Source organism: Panthera uncia (assembly GCF_023721935.1).
Source record: "Panthera uncia isolate 11264 chromosome B3 unlocalized genomic scaffold, Puncia_PCG_1.0 HiC_scaffold_1, whole genome shotgun sequence".
Classification (NCBI taxonomy): Eukaryota; Metazoa; Chordata; class Mammalia; order Carnivora; family Felidae; genus Panthera; species Panthera uncia.
Genome location: NW_026057582.1, coordinates 131,890,916 through 131,905,683, shown reverse-complemented (window position 1 = coordinate 131,905,683; position 14,768 = coordinate 131,890,916). Strand labels below are relative to the sequence as shown.

The 14,768-nt window shown below is 48.8% G+C and overlaps 1 long non-coding RNA gene across 1 annotated transcript; it reads right to left on the bottom strand.

Moving 5' to 3' along the window:
• Nucleotides 1–366: 366 nt before the first annotated feature.
• LOC125910275 (uncharacterized) lies at nucleotides 367–13,571 on the bottom strand. The gene is made up of 2 exons (XR_007453929.1): nucleotides 2,233–13,571; nucleotides 367–908 (listed from the first exon to the last, which is right to left on the bottom strand). It is a non-coding gene; the product is annotated as an uncharacterized LOC125910275 (long non-coding RNA).
• Nucleotides 13,572–14,768: the final 1,197 nt, after the last annotated feature.

Below are 14,768 nucleotides of genomic sequence, written 5' to 3'. Positions count from 1 at the left end.
CCACACCCCATTTGGGACACTGGAGAAGCAGGGCCTACTTTTCCCACAGTGGAGTGGATCAGTTGGGTCAACTGCTGTTGGGGAGTCCCCATGCCATTAACTCAGGGAGAGACACCCCAGACCATACTGGGCTCAGCCATCAAAGTCTCAGAAGCTGGTATTTCCTATACCTCTGACTCCCTCTCCTTCAAAGGAGCACTTAACAGCCCAGGGTTTGGAGGAGCAGGGAGTTGGGGGATTAGGGGAGGGAGTGAAACAGGTTCCATCTGGGGGCTGCAACATGAGGACCTCTTCCCCATCACCTGCACCCCACCTCTCTCGGGGGTGAGATACAATGGGTTGCTATCAGATAAATCATAAGCTCCATACAGGTGAAAGCTGTTTTATTTATTATGATAACTCCCCACCCCCACCAGCCAGGATCACAGTAAAACACTGAAGGTATGTAAATGCCAAGAAATTTGCCCTGAGAAAGAAAACATTAGAGATTGCTTTTGTTCGTGGAGATTTAACGTGTAAAATATGTTACATTAAGTTCTATTTGTCATGAAGGCCAATTTGCCACTTTTCATATTTTCAAAACATTTTTACAGACACCATTCCATCAATTGGAAGAAAGAGCCAGGGAGGCAGCTCCAACCATCAGGCTCTGGGAGCACACCTCAGGCTGTATATATAGATGCTGCTATACATTCTTCAGTGTTGATAGGAAAGCAGGCAGGCCTCTCTGCCAGGGAGGATGTGAAAAGAATTTTGAAAGAAACAGAATATAGTCCATTGCAGCTTTAAAACCTTGACTATTTTTTATGCCAGCTTCCCAGCTCCTGAGAATATCAGAATAGTAGAGGGTGGGAAACTCACATTTCCGTGCTAGCTACTTTCCAATGACATTTTCCCAGACTCTGGACCTAGAAACAACCAAAAATGATTTTGGTGAATGTATTGAAATTATTTATCGACCATTTACCAAGCTCACACCATTGTAAAGGGCACAGGGCTTAAGGCTGAGCGTAGATTAGGGATACTGAAAAATTACATTCCCGTGTATTGTTCCTAACATCTTTCCAGAATCCTCAGCCCCAAAACAAACCACCTTGTTTCCTGGGCATGCTGTCAGGTCAGAAAAAAAGGAAGGAGTAAGTTTTCCTTAATAAAATAAAATAAAATAAAATAAAATAAAATAAGCATTGCAGAATCCACAAAAATGGAATGCAGTTTTTAAAGAACTGAAATAAAATAAAATTAGAAATAATAATAGTAGGAACGTTTGAGTCCTTAGTACATGCCAAGCACTGTTCTATATATTTTACATCTATTAACTTACCTGATCTTCACAATAACCCTGGGATTAATCCCCATTTTACAGATGAGGAACCTGAGGGACAGAAATCTTAAGGCTCTTGCCCAAGGCCAGAGAGGCAAAGTAGAGACCCAAACCCAGGCAGCGAGGCTCAGAGGTTGTGTTCTTAACCACTACCTTCTGCCTGTCTATGCAAGCTGCTCTGAATTGAAAACGCTAGATCCAACAACAATGGCTTCACTTCCCAAGTGAATCCATAGGTTTGATGTGGTTACAGTTCTCATGGCGACATTATAGATCTTGACAAATCATACTCAAGCTCATCTGAAAATATAGCCATTTAGGTACACGTCAGCGCTTTAAAATATAATGATGTTGGTCTTCGCAGACCAGATTTCCAAACACTTTACCTGATGGCCATTATCAAACTCCTGTGCTTAACTGGGTTAGAAACAAAACAAAACAAAACAAAAAGACAAAAACAAAAAACACAGAACATTTAACTCATGGTTTTAGGACAGAAATTCTAGAAATGAATTCAATGTCTCATAAGTTCTGGGAAGAAGTAACTTCGTAACACCATGCCACCCACTGGCATTTCCCACCCAGGCCTGCTCCAGCTCCCAGAAATGCCAGACTCCATCCCATATCTTTGGGGGTTCTCCTTGCTCCAGAGCCCACAGTACTTTTTCTCTGCTCAAGATCCAGTCTCCACTCATAGACAGTTATGCACCAGAGGTTGGCCATGGTCCCTCTGAGAAACACAAACTTGGCCAAAGCCTGAGAACTCATCAGTCCCAAAGGGGCCGTCCCGTGCCCAGGGGTCAGGGACTTCCTTGGGTGGGCTTTCTGGAGTACTTCAGCTCTTACCCACCAGGAAGAGTGTCTTAGAGGCTGCCCCCCAACAGCCTCGTTTCAGCCAGAGATCTTACCTCTTGCTTCTCCCTCCATTTCTGCTGGGTTCTCTTATTCCTGTCTGTCCAGCTCAGAAGCTCTCTGGAGCCCCAAGAGAAAAAGGGCCACCATGGGTCATGGCACATTTTTGAACACTGAGTTCCTAAAGGAGAATCTTAGCTCTCAGTCTTCCCATCTCAGGCACTGCTGGCAGGAGAGCCTGGGGCCCAGCAAGGCACTAGATATCTGTTGCCCAGGTTCCAAGAGGAAGAGATTCACAGGGCACCGGAGCCCCAGGAGGCTCCAAGTGACATCCAGTCTAGGGTGCTCGTCAGGTGGCAGTCTGGCCTTCCTTTAGGATTCATTTTCCACTACACATTAGGGGGGCTCACTTCTGGGGGCCTGGGTTGTGCAGCCTTTGGAGGGCCCTGACGGGAAGGAAGCAGGGGCTTCCCTAGGGGCAGCGGCTATGTCCTTCTCAACTGATTCTTCTGGGGAAAGGCGGGTGCCCTGCCTTCTTGTCTGCAGCTGTAGGCATAGACAAAGTATATAAGGCCTCTCTCCTCCCTGGGGCTGCCCAGTTTTCAGCACCGCTGAAAAGGCAGGGCTCCATCAACACTGCCCATCTGCAAAAGGAATATCCCTCAGGCTGATCGATACCCCCACCTCATTCTTCCTCGATATTGTGTCTCAGAAGCACATCCTGATCCCCGACGCGTCATCTTCCTCGACCTCCATCATCACTGGAACCGCCAACCTCAGCCTCAGCCACGTCCCTGACCCATTTCCACCTGTTCTCCCCAGTTTCACCTGCACCCGTTTCCTCACAAGCTCTCTCTGCCCTTTCGGATCCTCAGCTGTGTCTCCTTCAGAGGATGCTGAGGTTTTGGTCCAGAATCCTGGGTTAGAGACTTTCAATCAAAGTAGAACTTGCTCATGGTGATCCCAACCTCGCCAGGCACTCAGCCAGAGGACATGGGCTCTCCCCTGGGTGAAGATACCTTGCTTCTCTTTTCACTCACCTCTCGGGTCAGGGTTCTTGTCTCCACCTGTCAGCTGCCAGGGGACATATGGGGAACTCTATAGCCCTACGCTGAGGGGGCCATGGTCCCCTTGTGCTTCACGGAGCCATGTCAACTGCCTCCAAAGGCCTGGCCTGCCTTCCTCAGTGGTCCCATCCACCCTTAACACCCCATCTTCCCCCCACCAGACTGGCTGCATCCCAGGGTTCTGAGGAATTCCAAGCAAGGTCCTGGGCCCTCGTGTCCTTGGCCAGAGGCTTTTGTTGGCTGTGGTGAAGGTAAAGGGGCTGGCCAGCTACACAGAACGGAGTGACATGAAAGGAGGGAACTTTAGGAATAAGACCTGTCCCGTCCCCTGGTCCTCTGCTCCCCCAGATGGTGGTTTGCTCTTTCCTAGTAAATGTCTCATGCAGTAAATCCTCCTGTGTCTTCTCCTCTGGCCCCGGCCTTGACCGGGGACCTGCTCTTGTGCCTCCTGGACCACCTACTGCCTTAAACTTGAGCTCTGGGGCCAGAATCACCCGCATCTACTCAAAGGACACTCGGCAGCCGGAACCTTCTTTTGCCAAGAATGGGCCATGGTCCAACAGGGTCTCCAGGCTGAGAAACCCACAGCAGCGGCCCCAGCAGCAATATCAGTGTCAGTTGTGAACCAGCCAGTTGGGGATCACCCACTAGTTCCCCCTTTTATGGACTTCCTAGTAAGGACAATACAGGCTTTCAGATTCTTGAGGCCCCAAGTCCCTTGAGTTCAGTGTCCTAGTTAGGCAACTGGCAGATGTACTTCTTTTTTTTTTTCTTTTTTTTCTCTTTTTCTTTTTTTTAAAAAACGTTTTATTTATTTTTGAGAGAGAGAGAGAGAGAGGGACAGAGAGAAGGAGAGACAGAATCACAAGCAGGCTCCACGCTGTCAGTGCAGAAGCCCTGTCGAACACAGGGTTCGAACACACAAACCGTGAGATCAGGACCTGAGCCAAAATCAAAAGTCGGACACTTAACCAACTGAGCCATGCAGACACCCATTCTTTTTTTCTTTAATGTTTATTTGTTTATGAGAAAGAGGAGAGGGAGGGGCGAGGGGGAGAGGATACAGAGGATCTGAAGTGGGCTCTGAGCTGACAGCAGTGAGTCCCATGTGGAGCTTGAACTCAGGATCTGTGAGATCATGACCTGAGCTGAAGTCCGACACTTAAGTCACTGAGCCACGCAGGTGGCTCCAGAAGCTGTACTTCTTTTTTTTTTTTTAATATATGAAATTTATTGTCAACTTGGTTTCCATACAACATCCAGTGCTCATCCCAAAAGACGCCCTCTTCAATACCCATCACCTATCCTCCCCTCTCTCCAGAAGCTGTACTTCTAAGAGCTCATGCTTCTGCAAAAATGACAGGGCTCTTATGGATGGGTCCAATCCATTCTCTGGCCCCATGAAATGGCCACTCTCCATCCAGTCTGGACATGGGTCAGGTGTACTGTGACCCACACACACACACACACCCTGGCACCCTCCCCTGGACAGGGTGGGAAAGCAATGAGGCACAGGTGTAGAAGAAAGAACTGGAGGAAGAGGAGGCCAGGGGCCTCCTGCTGAGTCTTGCTTAGGGCTCTGGGTGCAGACGGTCGGGCCTTAGAGTGAGCTTAACTCTCCTGTGGAGGAAAACAGTTGGAATTCCAATAAACTCTTGGAGCTTGAGTTTCCTCAAGTGTAGCACGAGGATGCTGGACTCCATGACCACCCAGGTGCCCTTCTGTGGTAAACAGAATAATGCCTCCCCTCAAAAGCCATCCATGCCCTACTCCTCAGAATTTGTGAATATGTTATGTTACATGGAAAAGGGGAATTAAAGTTGCAGATGGAATTTAGACTGCTAATCAGGTAACCTTGAGATGGGGAACCAGTTGAGCCCCATGTAATCTCAAGGGTCCTTATAAGTCAAAGAGGGAAGCAGGAGGGTCAGGGTAAGAGTCAGAGAGAGATTTGAAGATGTTGGTTTTGAAGACGGAGGCAGAGGCCATGAGCCAAACGATGCAGATGGCCTCTAGAAATGGGAAAATGCAAGAAAACTATTCTCCCCTAGAGCCTCCCCAGGGAACACAGCCTTGTCAACACCTTGATTTTAGCCCGGGGGACTCATTTTGAACTTCTGACTTCCAGAATGGTTAAGCTAATAAGTTGGTGTTGTTTTAACCCACTCATCTTTTGGTGTAATTTGTTACAGCAGCTATAGGAAACTAATTCACCCTCCCTCCTAACACCCATGCCACAGTTTCCCATCAGCTTTGTCCTTGACGGAACCAGAGTTCCATCTCTTCTGTCTCTAAGTCCCGGAGCCCCAGATCCCGGCACCACTAGGAGTCAGAATCCCAGTCCTGGTGCAACCTCCTATCAAATATTTATATGCTCTGAAGAAAACTAGAGGAGTATAATGTCCTACTTTTACAGAGGATCTTGCTGTTTTTAAACCATTTCATTAAAAAAAAATTTTTTTTATCAGAGTGCCTTTATGTGCCAATTACTGAGCTGATGTCTACAGATGCAAACCAAATGGACATTATCCTTTCCCTCAAGGAATTCACTGTCTAGTTGGAAAAAGAAACACAGAAGCAGCTACCTAGAATCCTTGGATGTTTCAGAAGTAAGACTACAGTTGGATCAGTCCAGCTTCCATCGATGGAAACTGCTATTGGCAAGAGAGTGATATTAATGGACCACATCTGCTTCAGCCTCCTAGAGTAGAGCAATGGAGCCAGACCTCCACTGTGGAGCCTGCCTGGGCATGCACATTTGAGTCACAGCCAGGACACTAAGCCACTGAAAGTTCTTTTCATGTTTTATGTTGTGTCAAATGTTCTTTGTACTTTGGTCAGAGGTGGATGGCAACTTCCAGTAGCAGGGAGCAGTGACATAAAATCACTCCTTAAGAGCAGAATCATAAGCAATTCATCCTTTTCCTCTTTTCTCCTCTCCCCCGCCCTTCATGATTCTTAAAACATTTCAAACTCATGGACATTCTTCATGTATATGGATACGACTAACTCAAACTGGGGTCATTCCTTTTTGTTTGGTTGGGGGGTGGAGGTTGTTGGCTTGAACCTGAGCAAAGTCGCCTTTAGGACCTGGAAACAGATTTGCTGCACAGAATACTTACTGACAAAGGAAATTTTACTAAATCCATCTGCTTTAAAATGCACAAATTGGCAATTTGTCAGGAAGAAAAATGGGAAACTTTTTAGATGGGATGTCTAAGAAGCTATAATTATTTAATGGAGTCAAGGGTTTACTGTTTTTATAATAAGATAACTATTTTCTGAACCCAGCCAGGTGAGACCATGCATGCAGAGTTATGAGTCAATAGAGGAAGGAGCAGAGCTATCATAAACATTTCCAGGGGCAAGCACTTTTCCCTGGGTACTTTCTTTAGCCTGAGTTTCTAAACCTATGACATGAAGGAGTATTGCCAAGACCCAGCAAGAAAGAGCCCTGGTGGCTTCAAAGATTTTGATGTTAGAAATGTCCCAGTACCTGAAATGCAGAATGTCACAAATCAGTGGGCTCAACCTGCCACCCACACCTTGAGCATCTGCCCAGAACTCTCTCTCACTCCAATTCTTTATGTCTCTGCTATTCCTTTTGGGGTGGACTGCTTCTTGATCCCCAGGGACAATGCCTATGGGGCTTTGATGCAACTGAGGTATGAGCAGAGGAAAAAGACAGAGCACATGAGGCAAGACAGTTTAGAGGAAACCTACTTGCAGATGAACTACATTCCTCATGTGTCTCCACAGAGATGCAATGCTTTGGAAGAGAGTTTGAAGAGCCAGTTGTCAATGGTCAATCAGTGCCACTTGGGAGGGGCTAGAAAAAGATGCCAGCATCACTCTTTGCAATGAAAACTTCCTTGTTGCTTTCAAGTGTTCAGGGCATCTGTGAAAGCTGGAAGTGAAAGGTGTTGGAACCCATTCTGTTCATTGTACCCTATGTCTCCATTTTACCTCCCTCCCTAGCCCTGTCCCACCTGCCATCTTGCTCACCAACCGTCCATCAGGGAGGATGGGGAGGGGGCCTGCTGGATATCACTACAACCCTTCCCACTGAGCCCAGTGCCCCTCAGTACCCAACCTTAGGGATCTGCTTCTCCTACGTCTTCCTTTGAAAGACCACTGCCCTTGACTCTCAATACAGCAGCCATTCTCTCCTTCCCCTCATTTTATCTCCACACAGGGGATCTTCATCTGCTTCAGACCTAGTGGGGCTATAGGCATGGAGTTCATGCACTGACCCATGAGCATCCTGGTTGCTTCAGATTCAAATCACCCCCCTCATGTGCTCACAGCAGTGGCACCCACAGTCATTTGCCAAGAAGTCGCAAGATTCAATGCATCATTTTCCAATCCAAAGACCCAAAGACGTATTAGACACAGGCTTATCTTTGGATAAAAATTCCACTTGGCAGAGAGTAGCATCGCTCGCCACTGAGGATGGGGGAAGGAAGGGGGTGGCATCGAAGTCGGTCTGTGGTCTGCACTGAGCCCTTGATCTCGACTGGCCAGGGATGTTCTCATCAGAGAAAAAAGGCTATGACATGACAGGGATGCTTGAAAAGGAGAGCATCTAGGCAAGGGACAGAGGCCCTAGCAGAAGACAAGAGCCCTTTACAGTATGTGCCATGCCACAGAAGACCTTCCAGATGCAGCTGGAGAATGTGTGAAGGAGAGTGGAGACAAGGAACGTGAAAAAGATCGCTGGAGCAACACTATGGTGAGTCTTCTGAAGTTGAGCTAAAGAGATAGGACTTTATTCTGTTGGCAGCGGGAAGTCACTGGAGATTTTTGGCATAAGGGTTGGTTGCTCCTGCTAAGGAGGTTTGAGAAAAATGGCTCTGGTGAGGTGCATGGGACGGATCAGTGGAAGGAAGGGTCGGAAGGTGAAGAGACTGTGGTGGGTTTACCGGTGACCTTTGAAAATCCATATCTACCCAGAACACCTCAGAATGTGACCTTATTTGGAAATAGGGTCTTTGCAAATGTAATTAGTTAAGGTGAGATCCTACTGGATTGGGGTGGGCCCTAAAACCCAGTGACTTTTGTCCTTATAAGGAGAGGACACACAAAGACACATACAGAGAGGAAAACACCATATGAAGACAGAGGCAGAGGCTGGAGTGATATTTCTACAAGACAGGGAAAGCCACGGGTTGCCAGCAACGACCAGAAGCGAGGAGAGGGACATGGAACAGATTCTCCCTCAGAGCCTCCAGAAGGAGCCAACTCTGCTGATGCCCTGACTTCTGGCTTCTGACTCACAGAACTGTGAGACAATACATTTCTGTTGTTTTAAGTCACCTGGTTTGTGGTAATTGGGTAACAGCGGCCCTAAACCCCGCATGCAGAGACCAATATAGAATCTAGGTGGAGTGTGGGCTCTCTGGAAATGATGCCTGACACACACAAAAACAGGGCCTTGGGGGGGGAAAGAAGATATATCTATACATATATATCCAATTCAAGGATAACCCAAGAATTATCCATGAGAATAACCAGGAAATGAGCAAGCTGCAGCAACAAAATACAACTCCAAATTTACAGGGAGTGAGGATTCCCATTCCAACTCTCTGGGGTGTCAATTTCAAGGGAGTTGACAGTCCTTGACGGAGCTCAGGGGTGGGGAGTAGGGGCTAAATGTGGCCTCAGAAACTTGGAAGTCAAGCTGGACGCGAGGCGGGGGCAACCTCCAGCGATCCTAACCCAGAGACAAGTAACTACAGACTGTAAACCAAACGATTTTCTTTGTTTCTCTTTTGGGGAAACACACACACACACACACACACACACACACACTAAATAGTCTGGAGAAAGGCCTGATGTCTGCTGTATGCAAAACAACCAGAGAGAAGCAGCTCCCCTTGGGGGCAGCATGGGAAAAGCAGGGACTTTCCAGAGGGTCCCTAAGGAAGGGTGAATGCGAAAGGAAACAGCCCATCCGACACCCAGTGCTGACCTTGCAAGCCCGGGAATGTATGAATGAGGGTGAGGCAGATTTTCTCCGCGCTCGCTCCAGCTGGGTGCGTGTCTCTAACAGCCCTTTGCTTCTCTTCCCCAATCGGGAATCATGCAGCCTTGCATCTGGGAGCACAAGGCCACATGCAGTCACCCCAAGGCAAAGTCAAGGGAGAGGCGGACTCTGCTCACCCAAGAGCATGCACCCAGCTCCGTGCTGTTCCTGGAACCCCGCCCCGGATGCTGTCAGCAAAGAACCCACAGGATTGCCTCTTGAAAGAAGAACAAAAAACAGCCCAGACCATATACCAGTTGTCCCTGGACCTCACCCACAAATTCTTCCAGGTCTCTGGAGGCCCTCCTGCTCCTCATGGCCAGGGCGGGGTTTCTAGAAATGAAGAAGGGCCTTGTCCCCGGGCTTGGTGCTCACTGACAAGCCAGCCAGCTCACTCCTCAGCTCAATCTTCTCTGTCCTCCCGCCAGGTCAGCCCTTTCCAGGCTCAGAACTGCCTTTGCAACACCTGGTCCCCTATCGTCCCCCATGCTGCCATTTGTTTCTCCCAAAATGCAACTCACAGTGACGGTTAGAGGCCCTCACGTGCACCTTTAAAAAAAAACAAAACAACAACAACAAAAAAAAACACTGAATTGGCACAGGTGGAGGAAGTGAGTTTTAATAACACGGGTGGAGGGGCAGGTGGGGATAGAAAGACTCTCATGCTCTGCGGAGGGGAACGCCAATGGACGTTGATTTCCTTGGAGGGAAAACCTGGTATTTAAAGTTTTCTGTAGTTGTCTTTCTACCTTCTGACCCTGAACTCCCACTGTTGGAAATGTAGTCTAGGAAGACAAGGTATGTGCACAATGATTTAGCTAGAAGAAGACTTACTATAGCCTGATGTATAATAGCAAAATAAAACTAAGTCACGTCTAAATATCTAAGATGAGAAGTTGTTTAAATAAGTTTTGAAAGACACATGCATTGGAATAGTATCTAATCACCATATTGGACGAAAGAAGGAAATACCAGTTGCCTCCAAGGCCAACTCGGTAGCTCAGGGGCAGGCAATAAAAGGCAACTTCTCACTGAATCAACCCTCTTTTGTATGTGTTGAGGTTTGAACCATTTGGACCATTTAGGTAGATAGATAAAATTTTAAAGGATGTTTTGGAGGAATAGTAGCTCGGACAGAGGAAGTTATACAAGAGATAGTGAAAAAGATATGTCGCAAAGTAAGAAATGTGATGCACGACACCCATTTCTACTAAAAAAAACTACAGCAACAAAGTCTGGAAGGCAAGGACTGCAAGGTTTAACAGCGTATATTGCCAATGGATGGGATTAACGGGCGATTTTCTTTTTTTTTTTATTTGTTACTTTTTTTGCCTCCTTATATGCATTTCCTAGATTTTCTGTAAGGAACGCCCAATCTTTGTAGGGATGGAGGAAGCAATAAAAGTTACTGTTAATGTTTGAAAAGTGCTTCAACCATGAGTCTTGCCCTTCCTCTCCTTCCTGTCATGGCCAAGCTTCTAGAAAGAATAGACAGACTCCTTGTCTTCTATTTCCTCACCCCTTGACTCACCCAACTCCACCCAAAAAAATTGCCTCCTCCACCTCCTCCCTTACTCCCCAGAAATCTGGTTTCCGCTTCCACCTGTCCCCCAGAAACACTCCCCAGAAATGCCCCGCCTCCATTGCCAAAGCCACTGGATGTTTCCAGCCCTCCTCTCACTGGCCTCCATGCTGTATTTGTGTTCAGTGGACTTAACATTAATTTAGTACCTACTGTGTGTCAGGCACAGTGTTAGGCAGGCACTGGAGGGAGATATCAACCCTGAAGCCTCAGGTCAGTGACCCCAGAGTTCCTGCACTTGCTGGTGGGACAGAATGCCCAAGTGGGTACACGAGGGACAGACCACCCAATCGTGCCCTCTGGATTCTCCACCAAGCTCTCCTCTCCCCCATTCCCAGCCCCTGCCCCCATCTGGCTCCTACCCCTGTCCCTTACACATCTGTCCCCATGGATTTCTCCTCTCCACTGCTCCTCTCACCCTCCCAGCTGCCTCACTCCTATTATGGAAGGGTCTTGAGTGCTGCTGCCCAACATCAGCCTGGCCCAGCTACATTCCCTTCCATTGCCCCTGAGGCCACAAGACACCTTGTCACCCAACTCTGTTCCTTTCTTAGTTTGATGGCTTCTCCCCAGGGCCACCCCTACACATACAATCATCTACCTCCTCCAGTCAAGCCCTACCCCCCCTTCCCCCACTGAGATCTGTCTCTTCATACTGCAACTAAAGAGTTTCATCCAAAACACCCACCGGACCCCCTCGCTCTCTTGCTCCTCACCAGTCTGAGAGATAAGACCCCTGCCCCCTCATTCCCACTCCACATCCACCCCTACTTGTTTCCTGGATACTCAGGCCCCCATTTTCTCAACCCTTGCTCTGTCACACCTCTATACCTCGACCCAAGCTGGGTGCCCCCGTCCCTTGGATCTTCTCACAACCCACTCCAGCCTGGCTAAGTCCTTTCTTCATCAGGATTCAGCTCAGCCTCCCTCTCTGTTCCAGAACCTTCTCAGGAATGCCCCGCCCTGGGTGGGCGGCTCTCCTCTATGGTTCTGTCATAATCCAAGAAGAGTGCTCACTTCATTATATGGAGGTGACTCACACACTTGTGCCTTTCTCCCAAATCAACGGTCAGCTCCCCTGCCCCCAGGACAGCCAGCGTGAATAACCGCTGTATTTTCAGCTCTTAACACAATGCCTGGCTGATGTAGGCATGTCATGAGGCGAACTGGCGGCTGCTATCATCACAGAAGGAAACCAGCAGAAAGCTGGCCACAAATGATGGAGCTATTTAAGTCTGAAAGCACCCAAGGAGAAGCCATTCACAAAACTTCCTTTTCCCATGTCGTAACCAAGGTAACCCAGATACCCCAGTGATGAGCCCCTGGCTGGAGGAGGAGGACATCAGGAGAAGGGGGCATCGTGTCCCACGGATGACTCAGGTTGTGTCCCTCCACCTGCTGTTCACCCCAGCCCAGCAAGGAGACCCTCCCTGCCCAGGCCAGGCCAGCCTGAGGGCACCACTCCTCTCCCCAGGGGCACAAGGTTGATCTGAAGGCTTTTGTCCTGTAGAAGAGTGGGGCCCCGAGCCCTCCAGCAGGAGACCCCCCACCCTGCCCCGCCAAAGGCACCCATATCTAACACGGAGGTGAAGGGGAGCAGAGGACCAGGAGAGCCACGCATTCTGAATCTCATCCACAAACGACCTCAAATCATAGACTGTGAATCTATGGTCTATGGATCTATGGAATCATTCTCTCCAAATGAGGGTCCTCGTAGCCATTGTATTTTTATAAGTGTTTAGAAGCATTTTTTTATTAAGCATCTAAATAGAATATACCACCTACAATTTTTTGTACCAATTCTGGCATTTTTCTTCTTTTTTCAAATATTCAAGGTACTCAAAAAATGGAAAAGGCCAGGCCTCTGTCCATCTCTAAAATGCCCTCTCAGTGCTGACACACAGGGCAGGTGGCAATTCTGAGGAGTTCGAGTGTCAGAAGCAAGACCGGCCTCTTCTCCAGCCCCTCCCAGCCCCTGCCCACCCTCCAGCCTCTGCACACACTTGGTGAGTCACAGGGACAACAAAGCATGGCAGCCTGTGAGGAGGCAGGGCTCCCAGGGGAAGGGGACACCTCCACCTTGGGGATACTGGTTTCCTCTGTCGCCCTGAGAAGGGAGAAAGGTTATTAAATTCAGCACATAAATCTCCATACAGCCCTGCCCCATCGCTGAGCTGAATGCACTTGGCCGGGTGCCTGCTGGGAAAGACACACACAAGAGCCCAGGGAGGACAGGAGAGGGGCCATACGAGGGGGCCAAAGTCTCCCAGGCCCCAAAAACCTGATCTGCTGGGCCTGGCAAGGCCACTACATCAACTTTTTCCTCAGCTAAGGCAGAGAGAGCCCCTGGAAAACCATCATCAGGCAGTGACAAGAGGGTGTCATATGCAGCCCTGACTGGCCCAGAACCCATGCTGGGAATTAAGTTCATAATTGAATCATTTATCAACAAGTTCACTGGGCATTTCCAGCATGCTTGCTGCTGGGTCCCCACACGAAGGTCTGGACCGCGTCCTTGAGGCATGATAGTCCAGCCCACTTGGCTGCAGAACCAGGACACCAACTGCTGAGAATTTTAGCGAGAGAAAATTCCAACGGCGGTTGAAGGCAACGGTCAAGAGCAGCCCCAGAAAGGCAGAATGCACAGTTCCGGGAGGGGTGCTAAGCGGGGACAGGCCCCTTGAGGGCCTGCGGGAGAAGGCTGATGGGAGGGAGGAAGGAGTGAGCAGAGATCCCAGCTGGCACCTGCAGCAAGGAGAAATGTGACGAGCTCTGGAAGGAGGAGGAGCGGGCTCTGTTATCAGATGGCTTAAAGGCAAACTCTGCCAACCTCTGTTGTGTCCATTTGACACAGTTAGCCACTGTGCTAACTGGCTGTTTCTCAGCCCAAAAGGCAGAGGGATCCCAGCTGCCTGTAGGGCCCAACTATCGGTGGGTGCTATGAATCACGATCAAGCTTGTCCCGAACATGCAACCATTTGACAGATACAAATCAGCAATGGCACGTTCAGAGTTGCTGGCCAATGACAAACCTGAGCAGGGGATACGCAGAAGAGATGTCTGTGAGCCGGCATACTGCCCTCTGTCCATCAGATGGTATCCATGATGATGCCACCCGAACCCATAAAGGGCTGCCAAACATTCCTGGTTCGAGGTGCCCTTGGTGTCTCAGTGATGCTTTGCAGTACCCCCAGGCTAAAAGATACACCTGATGGCCCCATTAATAGGTACTTAGGTCCAAACTACTTGCTAGCACGGCACCTGGCAAATGTCCCTGTGTTCACTTTGAACATTTTAAAAATATCCTGTGGCACTCTTGTGAGTTCGCTGCCATGCCCTGGGACACCTGGGCGCAGAAGTGACACAAACCCTGGATTAAGAGTCCTGCAGCACTTACTACCTGCTAGCAGAGTAAGAGACGGTAGGCGTGTGTGGTCTCAAATTTTTGCAAGATCTTATTTTGTAAAAGGTCACTCTGTCGCCCGTGTGGTTTCTGAGTGAGTTTCCTTTCTCCAACCACCTTCTAATACTAAGTCTTCTTGGGAACCTTTGCCTGTAAAGGGTAGTTTCGTTGACTCAAGTCCACACAGTGGAAGTTGGAAGATGTTTCCAGGGGCGTCAGGAAGGGTTTTCACTCACACAGAAGTTCAATCTGCAACGTGCATCCCATTTGAAAGCAACAATAGCAGCGAAATCCCATTTCAGGCGGTTGGATTCCCAATCTCATCCAAGCTGGCATTGCCTTCACATCCATTGTGTGCTTCTGTTTGTACCCAGACAAGTTCAGGAACCTTCTAGAGGGCGGACGTTCTGGCCTCTGGCCTCTGTGGGTCCCCTCTCCACCCTGCCCCAGGCACAACGCTAGCCAACAGGGGCTCTCCAAAGTGCTTGTGGAAATAGTCGTGGGACATGGCCACT